Here is a 19,070-nt window from a genome sequence, read left to right on the forward strand (position 1 = left end):
TCCTTTGCCTCCTTTGCCTCTTTTGCCTCTTTTCTCGCTTTGCTCAATTTTGCCTTTAGGCTCCTGATTCTTGCTTTGGAACTCATGTTATAGGCCTGGTAGTGATGATTCATGTGCCTCAGCATGTCTTTCTCCTGGTTTGATTTGTCCAACAGCCTCTCCAAATGCATGTTTACCCTCTCAAGGTTGGACTCCCGGTCTTCATTGATTTCTTGCTCTAAAGAGGTGAGCAGAACCCTTCTTCTTTGAGCAACTTGGCACTGCTCACAAATGTTCTGCAGCTCCATGATCATCTGTTGGTCCTCAAGCTATTTGTTTCTCTACTCCAGGTAGTTCATGTTCCACTTGGCCCTTTCTAGATCAATGGTCAAGTCTTCAATCTCTGATTGCTGCTCCCTGATGATCTCTATAAGCTCCTCATTGGTTGGTTCTGCATCTGTCTCGTCATCCTGGAGGAGAACAAACTCGGTTTCTTCCTCACCTGATGGCCCCTCCTCCTGCATTGGCTCCTTTCCCTTACCCTGCTCCTGTGATGCTGATGGCGGAAGCAAGGCCCCTTCCACCCCGGGTGGAGATAACACTCGCTTTGCTGCTGCAAACAACGGTCTGGTGCCTTTCGGATAGCTTCTCTGATATGTGATGGAAACTAGCATGGTGGTAGTCTCATGGCTCTCAAACTGATGTGAAGGACCTCCCACCTCATGCTCAGACTGATGTGAAGGACCTCCCACCTCATGTTCTGCCTCTGATATCACCGGTGGAGCGCTGAAGAAATCACGGGAGATGAAGTCCTCCCAAGCAATACCCTGCAATCCCAACTGATGGTCCACCAAAATCTGGATGAGAGCAAAATGATAGACACTATTTAGCTACTATCGTGGGGTCTTGCGCTGCATGAAGTTTTTCATCTTCTCAATGTTGTTGCAGATGAAAAATGGGAGGCTCATCATCCGCACCCTGGTGAAGTGCATGAGCAAGCGGATGTGATAGGCATAAAGGCAAGAAAACCTCCCCTCGCAACTGAAATACTTCATGATCAATCTCATGAGTGGGGCATACTCATCCCTCAAAAATCTGAATGGAAAAACCCTGGTGAGCTGGCTCAAACAACTGTTCTTGATGTAGGGCTCATAGTGATGCCTCTCCACCTTCTTTTTCTTATGCCACTGCTCCCCAATGTTTGGTATCCCTGTTGCCACTGATATAGCCTCCGGTGTCAAGGTGAAAGTGACCCCAGCTAGGACAGATTGGCCTCCTTGTAGATGAAGTACAAAAAGGCAGGCCAATTCATGAAGGACTTTGACATTCAACACCCTTTGACAAAATTCATAACATGCCAAGTGCTGGAAACAAGACATAGCAAGTGGGCATGCCTGCAGCTTAGTGAGGGTGCTTGGCTCATCTCTAAGATGTCTGCCACTCCGGTGATGTCTCCTATGGGCCCTCTCTCCTGAAGATGTGTCACTGTGGGTACCCTCCTCATAATCTGATGAATTTTCTGATGCCATTACTGCTGCTTGTACCCTGAATTTTATGCTGCCCTCTGAATCCAATGAAACTGATATATGCTCTGAAAATCTGTCACCAAGGGGACAATAAAACAGGGGAGTGTTAGGAGGGGAATGATGAAAAGGGGAATAGGGGTTTAAAGGAGAAATTTATTAGGGATTTGGGAGTGTTTGGGGTATGGTTTTGATGGGGTAGGTTTTGGGATATTCTGAGCTATAGGAATAAAGGGGACAAAATGGATATGATTACAATGTAGCTAGGGTAACTATTAGGGGAAACTGCTCCAGGGGAATTAGCTAATAGAGGTAGGATAGGAGCATATTTAGCAATCATGTTACTGTAGCAAAACCCTAGCTTTTTGCCCTTCTTTGTGTCATTTTGGGTTTACTTAATAAAAGTTTTGCCTTTGCTTTCATGGTCACCAAAATCATGTTTTTCTTTGAGTTAAGGATCAATGGTGAAAGGATCTAGGGCCACCTTTGTAATTTTGAGAGCCACTTATAAAAATTTGGGTGATTCGGTGCTTTTTTAGGCTCACAGGCCTGTGCGCCACGTGCTTTGCCCAGTGCGCCACGCCAGTGCATTATTAACACTGTGGCCGGGCTCCCAGTGCGCCGCGCGCCCTGAGTGCGCCGCGCGCCCTGAGTGCGCCGCGCAACCTTGTGTGTGCGCCGCGCACTGTAAAAGTCGCCCAGCTTGCTTGAAAAATAGGGGAGAGGGTTTTAGGGCAATTTTAGGGTCGCTGCTTTAGGGAACATGATGGAATGGAGGTGAAAATGATGAGGAATGAGGGGACAAGGGGAGGGGAGCAAAAGCTTGGTGCTCATCATCACTTTTTGCGACCTGATTTTTCGTTTTCCTTGGTGATTTTTCCATGGATGGCCATTGTGCTTTTGGGTACCATTAGACATCTTACAAACCTCATATTAATGACAAAAGTGATGGAGAAGAGGTGTCAATCATGGCATACCTCTTGATTCGCTAACTTCACCGAGATTTGAAATGAATTGCAATGTTTTTTAGGCCCCTGGCTATGTGCGTCACATGCCAAGCCCAGTGCACCACGCGCCCTGAGTGCGTCGCACCCTTGTTGATTTTGCACTATCGGTTGGCTGCCAGTGTGTCGCGCCCTGGTGTATGTGTCGCGTCCTTTGGAAATCGGCTCTCCTTCACTCAAACCCTCATGAATTTGCTTTCTCACCTTTCTAATTTCTCTCCAAGCTTGCCAAAGCACAAATGGTTTTTGTTTTGGGCCATAACATGTGTATATAGGCTTGGGAGAGGTGGGTTTGATTTTTTCTTCTTTGCAAACCCACTTTATAATATTTATGTTTTGAACTTTTTTATTGACTTTAAAACACTCTGCTTTTCCTTTTTTCTTTGAAATTTTGGCTGTCATGATAAAATTTTCGGCATTTCTTTCCGGTGACTGTGTGACTGGGCCTCTGGCTTTGAAATCCATGACTGCATCTGAAAAAATCAACTGGCGATTTTTTGGAAAATTTTGTCATAGTTGACCTTGTTTGACTTTTCTTCAAAACAGAGTTTTGAAGAAGAGTCGATGTCTCTTCAGGTGATGATGAAGCTTTCTGAACCATAGCTGTATGAGGTCTCCCTCTAGCCTACATGGCTTGTTCTGGACATGTTTTTCAAAGACCACATTGATGATTTCCTAGACCCAACAATAAAAAGGACTTTGTCCTGTAATATGACCAGACCTTGACTATCATGAATTTTCAGTGATTATGGACAAAGACCTGAGCTAGCAGGGGCCAGACATGAGGGAAAATGAGTAGCATGACTTTCTCCGTCAGATCATGGCATGTCCCTAGCGAAATGCAGTTGAGTGGATGGAGTGGGACACCTAAAATTGAAATGCACAAAGAGCTTTGATCTCTGACGGAGGGCTGACCAGACCGACTCTAACAGTATCCATTTCTTGCATATTTATAACACATGGTGATTGTTTTTTCTCTATGGCGAATAATCTATTCTGAAGAGATATTTGACCAACTTCCATGTCCTTTATAATTTTATTGTTCTTTGCTTTCATTTCCATGAATCATATAGTTTACCTCTTACTTATGATTTTATTGCATGGTACGTAATTGATTGCTGTGATAAAATTCCATGATAGCCATTTCTTCATCATGTCTTTCTTCCATGGAAGTCATTTGATTGGAGTGATTGAATTCCATGATTGTTACCCTTTCCTTTAAGGCTAATAACGTGTTCTGTATAGAATCAATTTCCTTGGCATGATCAATTGTTAAAATTGTTTGTCGAAGTTCCATATATTTAATAAGTTGAGCTTGATTAACCTCTTTATTCTTGATTGCTTGATCCTGATTTAACTGTATTTCTTTAACCATGTGAATGAGTTCCTTAACAAGATGCTTATTGTTGTCAACACTGGTTTGACAATTTGTTTCTTCTTCTCCACTATCATGGATTTGTCTTGTAATGGTACTAGTGTATTCAACATGAGATTTGTCTTGAAATATTCTGTTGATAGTTGAGTTGTTTACAATATCGCTTTCACTATTTTTCATAGTAATAGGGGCATAAGGCGAGTCACCTTGTTTCATATATCTATCCTTGGAAGCATTGATGATATATTGTAAAGAAGTGAAAGAATCCTTGGGACAATTACGAAACCAATCCATAGCATCACCTTCTAAGGAAAAGGAAAAGAGACGTATCTTGAAATATTCATTACTATGTTGTGAAGGAAGACAATATCTAGTTATTATATGAGTGACCCTGAAAAGATGCTTTCTAGTAGTGGCTGAATCACCACTCGAGAGAAAAGGAAATTTATGAATAGCCTCTTTTGGCATATCATGAAGAGTATCCATGATGACTCGCTTAAAGGAGGGAAAATGAACAACCAAATGGATGTTAGAGAGATAGATATTTGCTCAAGAAAATAAAAAATATCCACAAGAAGTGAGCTTCTAGAAGAAATTCTTGTAAGAGATGAATGAAATGGAGTCGCCACATGAGCATGAATCTATCTTTAGGATTTCAAAGTCAGAAATCAAAAGATCAGTTAAGAGAAGCAAATGGATATCAGGGAGGGTTTCTTGTCTAGGAGTAAATGGATGAATAAGTGGCATCACCACCCAAACAGGAAATCAACCAAAATTTCAATGTGCTAAAGGTGCAGATGAAAGGATTACTGAGATGATGAAAGATACGATGATGAAAATATGAAGAGATGAAATGGCGCTAAAAAATGTAGCGTTGATGGGACAAAACATGATAAGAGATTGAAAATATTAATGATATGAATGTCGTAAAGCCAAGGTCCAATAAGTTGGTCCCTGAAAACAACACCAAGAAATGTTGTTGTTGCTGGCTTGATTGCAATATAGAAAGATGAAAGAAAAAAATTGAAGAAATGATGTCATGAATCTCACAACAAGATAAAATTAATGCCTTAGTAACAACACCAAAAATGTTGTGCCACTTTGATAGGCTAATGAACAAAGGAAAATATTAGAAGATTAGAAAAATTTCGTGAGGACCAAGGACAAAAAAACTCTATTCCCAGAAACGGCTTAGATCGAGGGTGTTATCATTATGACATAGGTTTGGCACTATGACACAGGTGTTGTCCTTGATGGCAACTCACGCAAAGGACAAATCACAGTTCAGGCTCTCAGAATGAAAGAAAAAGAGATATACGCAGGTTCCTCTTAACCAAGTCACGTATTGTTGGGTCCCTATAATACTAGTGATTACCCCATTAATATTGTAGTTGTACCCCTTATTAATATTGTTGTGCCCCTATTGTCCCCATATTGTTATTATTGTGCCCCATCGAATCCCTCTATTGTTATTTTTGTGGCTTTATATTATTATTGTTAGGTCGGCTGGGTTATATTGTGACTCCTTAGACTCCTATATATAGAAAGGAGGTTTTGTCATTTGAATCATCCAAGAATTGTTCATTTATGTAATGTAAAGGAGGTTACCCCCTCGAAGAGGCTGAATTCTAAGGCGTTGATCTATCTTTTCTATCTTTTTCTTGAGCTGGTTTCATAACATTTGGTATCAGAGCTTTGGATTCTAGGGTTTCACTGCTCCAAACAGGTCATCGTGGCATTTTGGCTATAAATTTTTTTTCTGCGATGTTTCAGAAGATAAAAAAAAAACACATTTGAGAAGACAATGCGCTGAATCTCGGCTCCAAATTTCAGAGCTTTTCGTGCTATATTTGCGGAGATATGATCTGAGGAAGTTGGTCTTTTTGCAGACTCCTGAATTACATTCCAAACAGGTGACCTGAGGAAAATCGTCATAACTTTCTCTCTGAGCATCAGATTGAAATTTCATGAGAAGGTACAGAAAGAGGACGGACTGTAGTTTATTATATATATTGTTTAGTGCCAAAGGTCAAAACAGTGACTTGTGGCATGTCGTACAAGTTAAATCTACTGAACTAGTCTACAATTAGGTCACTGTGGGAGATTTCATATAACTCTTCCTTAGAGAATCCAATTTGGATCACACTGGTGCCATTGGAAAGAGGACAGAGAGGGCTACTGTAGATCACAATTTCAGAACTGGATGATTCGAAAGTACAGAGATACATCAGAGGCAATATCGAGCTCCTACCAAGTGAAAAAAGGTGTGTAGATTTTTTTAAATTTTTGTGTAAGCTTGGTTTGAAAATTTATTTTGAAGGAATTCAAACGGCTTAGTAGAGCATTATTATCGGTAACTGATGCCCCAAGGAAAGAAAATGCAAACACCTAGTAATCAACCTAAAAGCTCTAAAATGACTCATGAAGAAGAGGAAGAAATGCTACATGATATATCAAAATTACAAGACCATATGCAACAAATGTCACTCTCACAAGAGCTAATAGAAGCTAAGATAAACGGCGTGGAAGCTAAGATGGAAGATTTGAAGATAGATTTGAAGACAGATTTGAAGAGAGACATGGCAAATTTGAAGATAGATTTGACAAATTTTCTACAAGAAATACTTACTAATGATGAAAAGGTAGTAAAGGAAACTCATGATGCGAACAAAAGAAATGTTAATCATGATTTCATAGACTCTAATATGGGATCGAAGACCCACCATATTCCAAAAATCGATATGAGGAAGTTTGATGGCAAGGATCCCGCAACATGGATATTACAGATGGAGCAATTTTTCGATCTCAATAATGTGCAAAACACACAAAAGGTACGTATTGCAACTTTATATTTGGAACCAAATCAGTTTGTATGGTATCAATGGCTTTGCTCTCATAAACAAATTATCACTTGGGCAATTTTTGTGGAAGAATTGACAGCACATTATGAGGATACAAAAAGCAACACTTTTTTTAGCCAATTGATAAGTCTCAAACAAAAGGGTTCAATTATGGAGCACATTGAGGAGTTCCAAAAATTGAACATAAGGGTAAAAAATATTCCAAAGGAGCATAGAATTGATGTGTTCATAGGGACTTTAAAGGATAATATTCAACATGATGCTTGCTTTTGGGAACCTGATTCATTAGACAAGGCATTCAGGTTAGCAAGAAAAATGGAAATCAAAATTATGGCAACCAGGAAGCATACCACTCACAACTATAAAGATGGAAGTGTTGTTGCCCCTAGTCTTCCACAACCTATAAGGTTGACACCATAGAAATTGGAAGATAAAAGAGCAAAAGGGCTTTGTTACAGTTGTGATAGCAAATACACTAAAGGTCATAAGTGTGCTGAGAAGAAATTATTCTACATAGATTGTGATGACGAAGAAGAAAAGGAGCAAGAAAGGTCAAAAGAAGAGGATATACTCCAGGAACAAAGCCTAGATAAAGAAGAAATGAATCCGACCATATCTTGTAATGCATTGGCGGGAATTACCACTCCTTAAACCATCAAGATAAAAGGACAAATCAAGAAGAAAAAGGTAATAGTGTTGATTGATTCGGGAAGTACCCACAATTTTATTCATTGTAAGGTAGCAAAAGAAATGAATTGCTTCTTATATCCAACACCAGAGTGTCAAGTGATGGTTGCAAATGGAGGAAAAATAAATTGCTCTGGAGTTAACATGATGCTGATGTTGTACTAGGAGTCCAATGGCTACAATCCTTGGGTACAATAGCTTTTAATTTTCAAGAACTTTTCATGAAATTTTCCATGGAAGAAAAGGAAGTTGAATTAAGGGGTATTGCAAGGAAACCGGGAAAGATAATCAACTCTAACGGTATGAAAAAGCTTCTAAAAAATGAACAAAGAGGTGTAATTGCACAATTATGTTCGCTAGATGTTTCCACATTGGAATCATTTATTTCTCCAGATCTCCAAAAAGTCTTGGACAATCATTCCAAGGTATTTGAGACTCCCAAAGGTCTCCCACCTATTCGTGATCATGATCATGTTATTCATCTGATTCCAGGAAGTGTTCCTCCAAACATCAAGCCGTACAGATATCCCTATGCCCAAAAGAGTGAAATTGAACGTATGGTTGCCGAAATGCTAGAGGCCGGTATAATTCAACCAAGTCAAAGTTCTTTCTCTACTCTAGTAGTATTGGTGCACAAGAAGGATGGATCATGGCGCATGCGTTCAGATTATAAGGAGCTCAACAAGCTCACTATTAAAGATAAGTTTCTCATTCTTGTCATTGATGAATTACTAGATGAATTTCATGGATCAATTTACTTCACCAAGTTGGATCTTCATTCAGGATATCATCAAATCAGAATGAAGACTGAAGACATTGCAAAGACAGCATTTGGAACTCATGAGGGTCATTATGAATTTTTGGTCATGCCTTTTGGCCTTACCAATGCACCTTCAACATTTGAAGGTTTGATAAATTCAATTTTCAAACCATTCCTTAGAAAATTTGTGTTAGTAGTTTTTGATAATATACTAATCTACAGCAAGTCTTGGAAGGATCATGTTGAACATGTTGACAGGGTGCTACAACTATTGGAGGAGAAACAATTATATGCAAAAAGATCCAAATATTTCTTTGGAGTACAAGAGGTGGAATATCTGGGTCATATTGTATCTCATGAAGGAGTTAAGGTAGACCCTAGCAAAATTAAAGCCATTAAGGAATGGAAAATCCGCACATCCATAAAGCATTTGTGAGGATTTCTTGGGTTGACAGGGTATTATCGCAAGTTTGTTAAAAATTATGGGAGAATAGTAGCACCTCTAACAATATTATTGTAGAAAGATGCATTTTCATGGACTCCAAAAGCAACAAAGGCCTTCGACCATCTTAAAGAGGCAATGTGCCAAGCATCGGTCTTAGCTACACCAGACTTCACAAAAACCTTTATTGTGGAATGTGATGCTTTAGGAAATGGAATTGGTGCTGTTTTAATGCAAGATGAAAGACCCATTGCTTTTTAAAGTTGTCCAATCAAGGGAAAGTTTTAACACAAAGCTATTTATGAGAAGGAAATGTTGGCAATACTCCATGCACTTAAGAAATGGTGACCCTACCTAATGGGAAGACACTTCAAGGTAAAAACGGATCATGATAGCCTTAAATAATTTTTAGAACAAAGATTATCCTCTGAAGAGCAACAAAAGTGGGTCACAAAGATGTTGGGTTATGACTTTGAAATCATCTACAAAAAAGGGAAGCAAAATGTGGTGGCAGATGCAATCTCAAGAAAGGATGAGGATGTGGAAGCATTGTTGTGCGCCATTTCTATTATCCAACCAAATTGGATAAACAAAGCAAGGGAGGAATGGAAGAATGATGAAGAAGTGTGGGCACTTATTCGAAAGTTACAACAAGATTCCAGTACGTCTGATACATTTCACTGGAAAAATGATTCGTTATGGTACAAAGATCGCTTATACCTCTGTAAGAATTCCCAGCTAAAACAAAAGATTCTTATGGAACTGCACACTTCTCCCTTAGGAGGGCATTCAGGATTTTTAAAAAGTTACCACAGGATTAAGAACGAAATTTTTTAGGATGGCCTTAAATCAGATATTCAAAAGTTTGTGGCGGAATGTTTGGTTTTCCAACAAAATAAAGTTGAAACAATTAAGACACCGGGTCTATTACATCCTTTATCCATTCCAAGCCAACGTTGGGAGGAGGTTTTAATGGATTTTATCACAGGTTTACCCAAGTCTAAGGGAAAGAGTGTCATCATGGTGGTAGTTGACAGACTTACCAAGTATGCACACTTTTGTGCATTATCACATCCATTTAAAGCCAGTACAGCTTCTACAGCATTTATGGAAACAATTCAAAAGCTACATGGAAACCCAAAGATTATTGTAAGTGACAGATATCCCATTTTCACTGGAAATTTTTGGGCAGAATTATTTTCTTGTCTTGGTACTCAGTTAGCTCATAGCTCATCTTATCATCCTCAATCTGATGGGCAAACTGAGATAGTAAACAAATGTTTGGAAGGATATATTTGCTGCTTTGTATCTGATAAACAGACACAATGGGTCAAATGGTTGCCTCTGGCTGAATGGTGGTATAACACTTCCTTCCATACAGCAACAAAAATGACCCCATTTATGGCACTTTATGGGTATCAACCACCATCCATCACATCATATTTAAGAGAAAATTCTAAGGTTCAAGCAGTGGAACATCACATCGAATATCAACAACAAGTCCTCCAACTCTTAAAGGATAACCTCGTGTTGGCACAGAATAGAATGAAACAATAGGCAGATCAACATCACAGCAAAAGAACTTTTGATGTAGGTGATTGGGTATTCCTACGGCTACAACCATATAAGCAAATGTCCCTCAAGCAAGCTAAGAAGGATAATAAATTATCACCAAAGTATTATGGTTTGTACAAGGTGTTGCAAAAGATTGGTACTAGGGCATACAAATTGGAGTTTCCTGCAGCTTCTCGATTATAGCCAGTTTTCCATGTTTCATGTTTAAAGAAGGTTATAAGCGACAAGCTCCCAGTTCAAACAATATTGCCAAAACTTGACGAGGAGGGAAAAACTATATTGGAACCGGAAGCAGTCACAGAAACAAGAACTCGACAGCTACGAAATCGATAAATTTCAGAGTATCTTATCAAGTGGAAGAACTTATCTGTTGAAGATTCCACATGGGAGGATGAGAATTTTATACAGAATCATCTAGAACTACTCAAGCGTTGAGGACAACGCTTTTTTGAAGGAGAGGGGCATGTTGGGTCCCTATAATACTAGTGATTACCCCATTACTATTGTAGTTGTACCCCTTATTAATATTGTTGTTCCCCTATTGTCCCCATATTGTTATTATTGTGCCCCATAGAATCCCTCTATTGTTATTTTTGTGGCTATATATTATTATTGTTAGGTCAGCTGGGTTATATTGTGACTCCTTAGACTTCTATATATAGAAAGGAGGTTTTTTCATTTGAATCTGTTAGATACATATACCAATAGGTTTCATATTTCATGATTGGCAAAGAAAGTTCCAAATATGCTCTGCTTTGGTGATGCAAAGATCCCATATTTTTAAGAGAAGGCAATATGTGTACATAGCTTGATGTTGACTGAATTTTGGATGGATGGTCCAACAGCCTAATCTGGATCATGCCATGTTTCAATTTTCTATTGTAGAATAGAGAAAGAAGTCTGTCCAAATTGTTTAATCTTGGCAGACCAGTGGTTAGGTAGAGAATTAAGGTTCCCAACTGCTTAATCTGGGGCCTTGGAAGCAATAAGGCTAGCCTTAGATAGAAAATCAAAAGAAAAAGCCAAAGGAAAAGAAAAGGCACATGAGGGTCTGCAAGTCTAAGTGCACCCTCCTTGGAGTAACAAAAAATGCTAGGCAATAGAGTGGGTAGGTAGATGGGGTCACAAAAGCATGATTTATGACTGTTCACTGGCCCAACCAAAGGAAAAACATGGTGCCAGTGCAGGTCTCTTATTCAGCAGTTTTTGCAGGAACTCAATGAAGCATGTCTAACCTCCATATTATCCCCCTCACATTCATTGCTAACATCCCATTACCAGTTATGTTCATGAAAGAAATCAAGGTCTTATGTTGGTTCTTGTTTCTTTAAGAGCCACATTTCTTGTCTAAATTCTTTTCATTTTGATCTACTTCCTAAACTAAGTTGTTTCCATATAAAACTTAGTGTTTTCCCTCCTCATCCACCTCTTCCACTCATATTAACCCCTAACTTCTTACTATTTAACTCCCTATACCCCCTATTCCCCCTATTACTATGTAAATTATGCAAAAAACGCAAAATATCTATGTATCCCCTTCCCCGAGCATTATAGCTCTATGATTGGCTTTAAATGGTTTAAGCGCTAAACATTAGAGCGCGACCCAAAGAGCACCGATAAATTAATCCTGGGATTAATCCAAGATCTGCTTGGATTAATAGCCTAAACTCGGTTTTGTAAATAAACCTGTGCATAACCAATTTTACTCGTAACATAGTTAAAAACCCACTTTTCTAATGTTCCGTCGGGCGCATATTTCACGAATAATATTATTTTATTACCTCCGCCCACTGCCATATTGTCCTGCCATCTTATTGACCCGTCGACCGTCGGATCTGGGCTTTCCCATCCGACGGCCCATATCCATATCGGGTCAGCCCCAATGACCGAACGTTACCTCCCGAGAAATTGTCAGAGGGTGACGTCAGGCCTTTGCCACACGTCGCTCCCAAATTTGCTCGAGCCACCCTCTGACAATACCGTGACCGTATCCAGAGCAGTCCGAGCAAACCACTTACCGATTGTTGTTTACCGCTTATCACGACACGTCCTCGTCACTGCTACGACGTGCCTACGTCATGCCACTCAGCGCCGCATCAGCGCCCGGCCCGCCAATGCTTCGACTTGTCCGCCACCTCACCAGTCCCCGTGGACCACTCGCAGGCCACCACGTCACCCTTCCGTACCTGACCCCACCCGATGACATAATGCTGACGTCATCCAAAAAAGCGCCAATGACCCAAAAATTCTATATTTTCGCCAAAAATCGTGTTTTTTCCACTTTTGCCTAAAGAACTATTGCTCCCCTCTGCATGCGAATTATGACCATTCCATCGCCAACCTGTAGAAATCGATACAAAGACCGTGGGCGCTTCCAATCCACCTGCATTTGTAACCATTGCCAGCAATTCACAAGGTATTTATCCAAATCATTCCCTCTGCGCCTGGTTTTGTCCATAATTCTCCAAAGCTAGCTTAAAAACAGTGAAGAACAGCGTATTTACCAGCAAATCCCTGGTGACCAACTTTATTTTCAGTTGTAAGGTCGAAATTCACCTGCAGAACCCACATTTAGCTAAATTTTCCTAAATTCACAGTCAGTTCGCACATTCGTGGACTTGAAACCTGAGCTGCACTAATTCACCGGAAAAACAGTGGTACTAATCCCAGCAGTTGCTCATTTATCTCTCTTTGGAGCATCTCGATTGTTCTCGCCACAATTTACCCAATTTTTTCCTTGCAAATTACCTCACTCTTGCAAAATACCCCGTTGTGTTGCTCTGTCCAGTAACACTAGTTCCAGTACAAATCAGAGTCCTATTTAGCCATGGAAACACCAGTAGCATTAAATGTCCCACCTCTAAATGCCCCACATGGAAAGTTAGAATGGAAGGCCCTGGGTGATAAAGATTATCAGATGATAGAGACATTCTCAATGAATTCCAAATTTAACATTCATATGCTAAATGAGTTAAAGGCTCAACACCTCAGTGGAGCTGATATTTTAGGGATTTGGGACTCCAATTTGCCCATTTACAACCTCCCTCAAGTCAATGTCCTTCCAGACTTGATCCATAGATGCTGTGAGAACTATGATCCATGTCAAAGAGCTGTCCTCAGTACCACAGGTTCAGTCTTGTTCCATATCACCCCTGAGGCCATAAATGAGATGCTGCACTTTCACACTGCAAGACCATTGACTCATCTCTCCATGATGGACTTATTAAACAAGGGGGGCAAGCTGTCCAGTGCCCAGGTCATCAAGATTAATCAGTTATTTATTGAGCCAAGCTCTGAAGCTGTGAGAACACCTCCTATTGGAAATCCATATCTCAATGACTTGGGCAAAATGCTGGTGGATTTGATCAGCTATGTCCTGGGGTGCAAGGGAATTGAGGATGTTGATGACACCATTATGGCCATGCTGTCCATGTTTTCTCCTGGAAAGCCTCCTGCTGTGCACTATGATTATGCTACATACATTTCCAATAAGATTCATGAGCAACTGATGAATCTAGAGAGGGAGAAGGTGTTTAGATACACCTCATATATCTATCATTTGTTCTTATTTTATCAACCTAACAGTTTCCCGATTCCTCTCAAGAAACTTGATGCCTAGGGAAATCCAAGGTCTGTAGTATTTTGGACTTCAGTTTTTCATCACACCTCCTATTCACCATACACATACTGTGAATTCATAGACCTTTTCATTCATCCAGTTATGACCTTGTTGTTTGGTGTCCCTCCTCCAAGATTGACCGATGAGATGCAAAGAATACTCCATCTCTCGAAGGCCTACAGCATTGGTGATTGGTACTTTTACCAACACCATATAGTAATCAGAATATATGGCTGTGAGTTGAACCCTTATAGGCTGCCAAGATATGTCCCTATGAGACTATTTGCCTTGGAGTATTTCAGACAGTTTGGAAATGCAGACCAGGTCCATTTCCATAATAAAAACAAGAAAGTGCAACTAAAGGTAAGGAACCAGCTAGGCCCTTTTCTTTACAACATAAGGGGGGAGGGATGGAAGGAAGTAGATGGCATGCTACAAGCCCTCCAGTTGCAAACCAGTTTCCGTTGGGTACCTTATGATCCTAACCATTTCATTTCTCTCAGGAGGGTAAAATATAGATTGGGTAGCTATGACCACATCAGTTTGCCTCATATTGAGAAATATGCCAATTTATTAAGTTGGAAAGAGGGCACTCTAGAAGAGGCAGTTACTAGAGAGCAAATGCTAAAAAGAGAGGCAAAGAATATTGAGAAAGAGGCTGACTTGGAAACTTGTGGGCAGGTTTCCTCTTCCTATCAAAGGCAACTTGGAGCAGCTGCCTCATCTTCTACAGCACATCAACAAGTAGCCAAAGCTACTTATCAGGCTTCCAGCAAAGGTAAAGAGAAGCAGATGGAGCAAGAACAGCCACCTCATGCAAAAGAACAGCAAAAAGAAGAGCAACTAATGCAGCAAGAACAAACAGCTGAGGCCCCAATATCCACTGGGCAACAGGCTCAAGAAACTGTGCCTCCTAGGCAGGAAACGACGGTGGAGGCCTCGGTGCTCCAAACTCCACAGAATGAAGACAGAAAACGAAAGAGGGATAGAGAGCAGGAGACTCCCCTCACAAAATCTATAACTCAAGGGGAGAAAATACAGAGACTAAATCCCCTTTCAGAAGAAGAAATGCCTATGGGGCAATCTTTGGTCATGGGCCCACCAAGTATGGAGGCATCTGCAAGTTCCTTTCAGTAGGAACAAGAAAGAACAGTTGGAGGAGAAGTCAGCTCCTCAAGCCAGCAAAGGAGAGTTGAAACAGGCATGAAACAACAATTTATTGATATCAAAAAGAGGAATGAACCACTTAGGATGCAGCTCTACAACCACTTGCTCAAGATGCCCCCCACAAACCAGTAGAGACTTATGTCAGCTTATGACATAGTAGAGGGGAAAATGACCATGAGTCATTTCATGCCGACCATGCTGCAGCCACAGTTAGCTGCAGACTATATAAGGACCAACCTTGAGGTCCTTGCAAAAGACATCCACCCTATGGACCAAATAGAACTTCACAAGCAAACGGGTGAGATGGTGTACTCAACACTTGCAGATAAGACTTTCTTGGCACATAGGTTGGAAAACAACCTAAACAACACAGCTGCCCAACTTGAGTTGGAGAAAGCCTCCTCTCAGGCAAAAGACAACCGAATCAAAGCATTAGAGGATATCATCATAGAGCTTGGGCATGATCCCAAAGATACCAAGGCTATACAAGCATTGTTAAAAATAAGAGATGTAGATATGGCAGTGTTAAGAAAAATGGTTAAGATCCCCGCAACTCTTCACCCTCTAACAGAAGAGGTTGCCCAGCAAAGAAAGGACCAGGATGTAACCACCATGCTGATAACACTATATAAGCAACTGGTCCAAACATAAGGCAAATTGGGAGAAACAGAGGCTGCACTGCAGGCAGCCCTACAACAGAAGGAAGGAGGCCAAACATCTTAGCCCCCTCCACAAATAATCAACCTTGACGAACCCCCTCAAACTACTGCTCCTCCTACAGAGCAAACAGCTCAAACAGCGCCATCTACATCAGCACCAACACCAACATCAGAGCAGGCTCCAAGCCTTGACATGCAGAAGCTGATGAATGAGATTCAAGCCCTGGAAGCCCAAATGGTAGAGCTAAATGAAGCCAAGGACAATTTAGCTAAGCTGAATGAAAAATATGACAAATCTAAGCAAAGTATAGCTGAAAAAGGAAGAGAAGTGAAGGCTCTCAAGGAGAAGATAAAGGAGCTAGAGAAAGAGCTCACCCTTGACAAAGTGGTGGCTGAGGTCAAGACAGTTTTATGGGCCAACATTGGCCAATCAATAACAGATCAATGGCAGTTTATCGAGACTATTCATGAGCAAATGGAGCTCATAGGCAAAGCACAGAAGGAAGTCCAAAGGGCAAGGGAATCTCTAGGCAATATGCCTGAGATAGCCAATAGAATGATCAACGTTCTCAATAACCGTACAGGTCCTCAGCTGGCAGCAATAGGAATCCCCAATAGAATTGAAACCATCCTGCTGATAAAGAGGGTCCTTACATTGAGAAGCCTGGTACAAACATTGGATAGAAGAAGCCAGGACATGCAGACAGAAGTAAACAAATTCATGGATATGTTTGCAGCATTACAAAGCAGAGGCCTTCCTAGCTTACTGAACAACACAGGGAGGCTACTATCACATGAGAACTATGCAAAAAGGGTTAATACATTTGCCACCAATCAGATCACTATAAGACCAAGTACCTCAGAAGAAACAGGGCCATCATCTGGGCAAAGTCTCTATGACAGAGTAGAGAACTTATTTTTCATTATGAATGAGATCAAACATTTGTTTGAAGTGCCTCCAAACTTCTACAAATATACAGAGGCAGATGAAACCTTAGATGCAATTTTGAGACATCAATTGCCCACATAGGAATGGTGGACCAGAATGATACAGCTGATACTGTAAACAAGGGCCTTTCGTCAAGTTTTTTCATCAAAAAAACATAAGTCATTATGATCAGAAAAATTTGATGCATTCAGTATGTCTGGAGAAGAATGGACTGAGCCAACTCAGCAAACCAATTGGCCACTAAAGCAACACTGACAACTACAGATGACAGGGCCGATAAAGCTACAACATGACAAAGCCATAAAGACACATCATTCAGCATTAATACAGAATGCTCAACCGACTCAGTGGCCTCCAAAGGTCAAAAAGTCTTCTGACAGAATTAAAGAGTATTCATTTTGTATTTAGAGCAGCAATAAATTCCTTATCTGCTATTCTGTAAAATTGGTGAGCGTATTTATTTATCAAGTGACTCAGTAGTTCAGATATTTTTTATAACCGATTGTATATATTTCCCCTCGCATAAGCTTGCAGGGGTTGTTGATTTTCTCTTGAAGACATCCTATGTTGTAAATGTTCAGAGTTTAATACAAAGAGCTGATGGAATTTCGAAAGTTTTGGGTTGTTTGATGCGTTGTGGTGTGTTTTCCGATTGTTACAGGATCCCTTCTTATTTCATGACACAATAAGTTTTCTTTAACCTTTTCATTATGTGTTTCATTTCTTCATAACCCATTCATGTTCTATGTTCTGCAGTTTGATAGCAAAGAAAAAGAATAGCTTCAGAACTTATTCATGGAATACCCTGAACTCAATCTATGTTGTTATGAATGTTTTCCTCAGTTATAGTTATGATAGTGTAATTCTTAATTGCTGCACCTTCAGACTATAATTTTCACAGTGATCATTGTTCAGGAATTCAAGCCTGCTCCTGTGCAATATATCTCATTCTCACACCACCAGTTTAGTGGAAAACTCTTAATTGCCTTCCACTGCCTAATCATATTTCATCACCACAATTTTAAGTTTGTTCCATGGAATATTTAAATGGCCCTACAGTCTAGACAATCCCACTCAACATTTCAAACAACCTACAGCCATAGACTCCATTGCCCAATGGACTAAAACTCTCTGAAGATCTCATTTTAGTTAGTAAAAAGACATCATTCAACCAAAACCACAAACAAAAACTGAACTCATAACTAGCCTAAAATCTTCACAAAACAGAGACAAATCTGAAAGAGAGAGCCCTCTCTCATTATAGGTAGGCTAGAACCTATAATCCAAATCTTGGTTAGTGGTTACCCCGGCCGTATTCCCTTGGGAGTCAAAGGGAACAACCTGGGTGCTAACATAATTGGCGACTCTGCTGGGGACGAGTATATTTTTCAACTGCTGTCTGTCTTTAGACAGTGGTTCCAAAAAGTTTGAGCTGTCCCTTGAAATAGTTCTAAAAATATCCTCAAAAAATACCAAAAAGAAGTTTAGAAGCTGGCTCCTAAAAGGAAAACTAGGCATACTAGGTCAAATCCTGACCCAAATCCTCCTACTGTTTTCGATAACCACAACTTGATCCATAAAACTCATAAGAGCCAAAAGGAACCAGAGCAATCTCCTGAATCTAGCCCTGAGGTAGTTCAGCATAGTTTTATTCCCACCCCTTCCAAACCAACTGTTCACCTCCATACAACTCATTCCTCCCCCTCTTCATCATCCACTTCACAAAACATATTGTCAACACCTAACACACAAACTGCTATCGTTGTTCCTGTTGTTCCTATTATTCCAGTTGTCCCACTTATCCCACCAAATATGGCAAATCGTTATACACCTCTCCAGCTGCCTAACAATCCTGGGGCCATGCCTCAGGATTACCAGGGTAAAATAACTTATTTTGATGGAACCAGTACATACACTGCCTTATAGCATACTAAGAAAATGCAAGATTACTTCGAAAACTAAGAGATAGATGATGATGATGTGAGAATGAAATTTTTTTTGCAAAGTCTGACAGGTGAAGTGAGAACATGGTTCAGGGCACTGGCTGCAAACTCTATAGCTAATTCGGGTGCCCTGTGTCAGTCCTTCCTGAACAGATGGGAAAAGAAAAAGGACCCTCTACACATTCTATCTGAATATGATGCCATAAAGAGAGGTCCACAAGAAACTGTCTCGGACTATTGCACTAGATTCAATTCTATCTATAGTGCCATTCCTCAAAACCTTAGGCCTCCACCTGACTTAGCATTAATTAAGTTCCCTGATGGGTTTGATGCTGATATGGCATATCAATTAAGAGAAAGAGCCCCTGCTAACTTGGTAGATATGCAATACATAACAGTAAGTGTAGAGGCAAATTTGATTGCCAAGAGAAATAGGGCAAGAACTGAAAGAAGAACTACTTTTAAGGAAGAACCCTCAGCATTTGAGCAGAAGTTAGATGCAATTATCAAAGGTATGGATAGACTTG

Source organism: Pinus tabuliformis, chromosome J (assembly GCF_031772625.1).
Source record: "Pinus tabuliformis cultivar Carrire ecotype Pingquan chromosome J, CPIR1, whole genome shotgun sequence".
NCBI lineage: Eukaryota > Viridiplantae > Streptophyta > Pinopsida > Pinales > Pinaceae > Pinus > Pinus tabuliformis.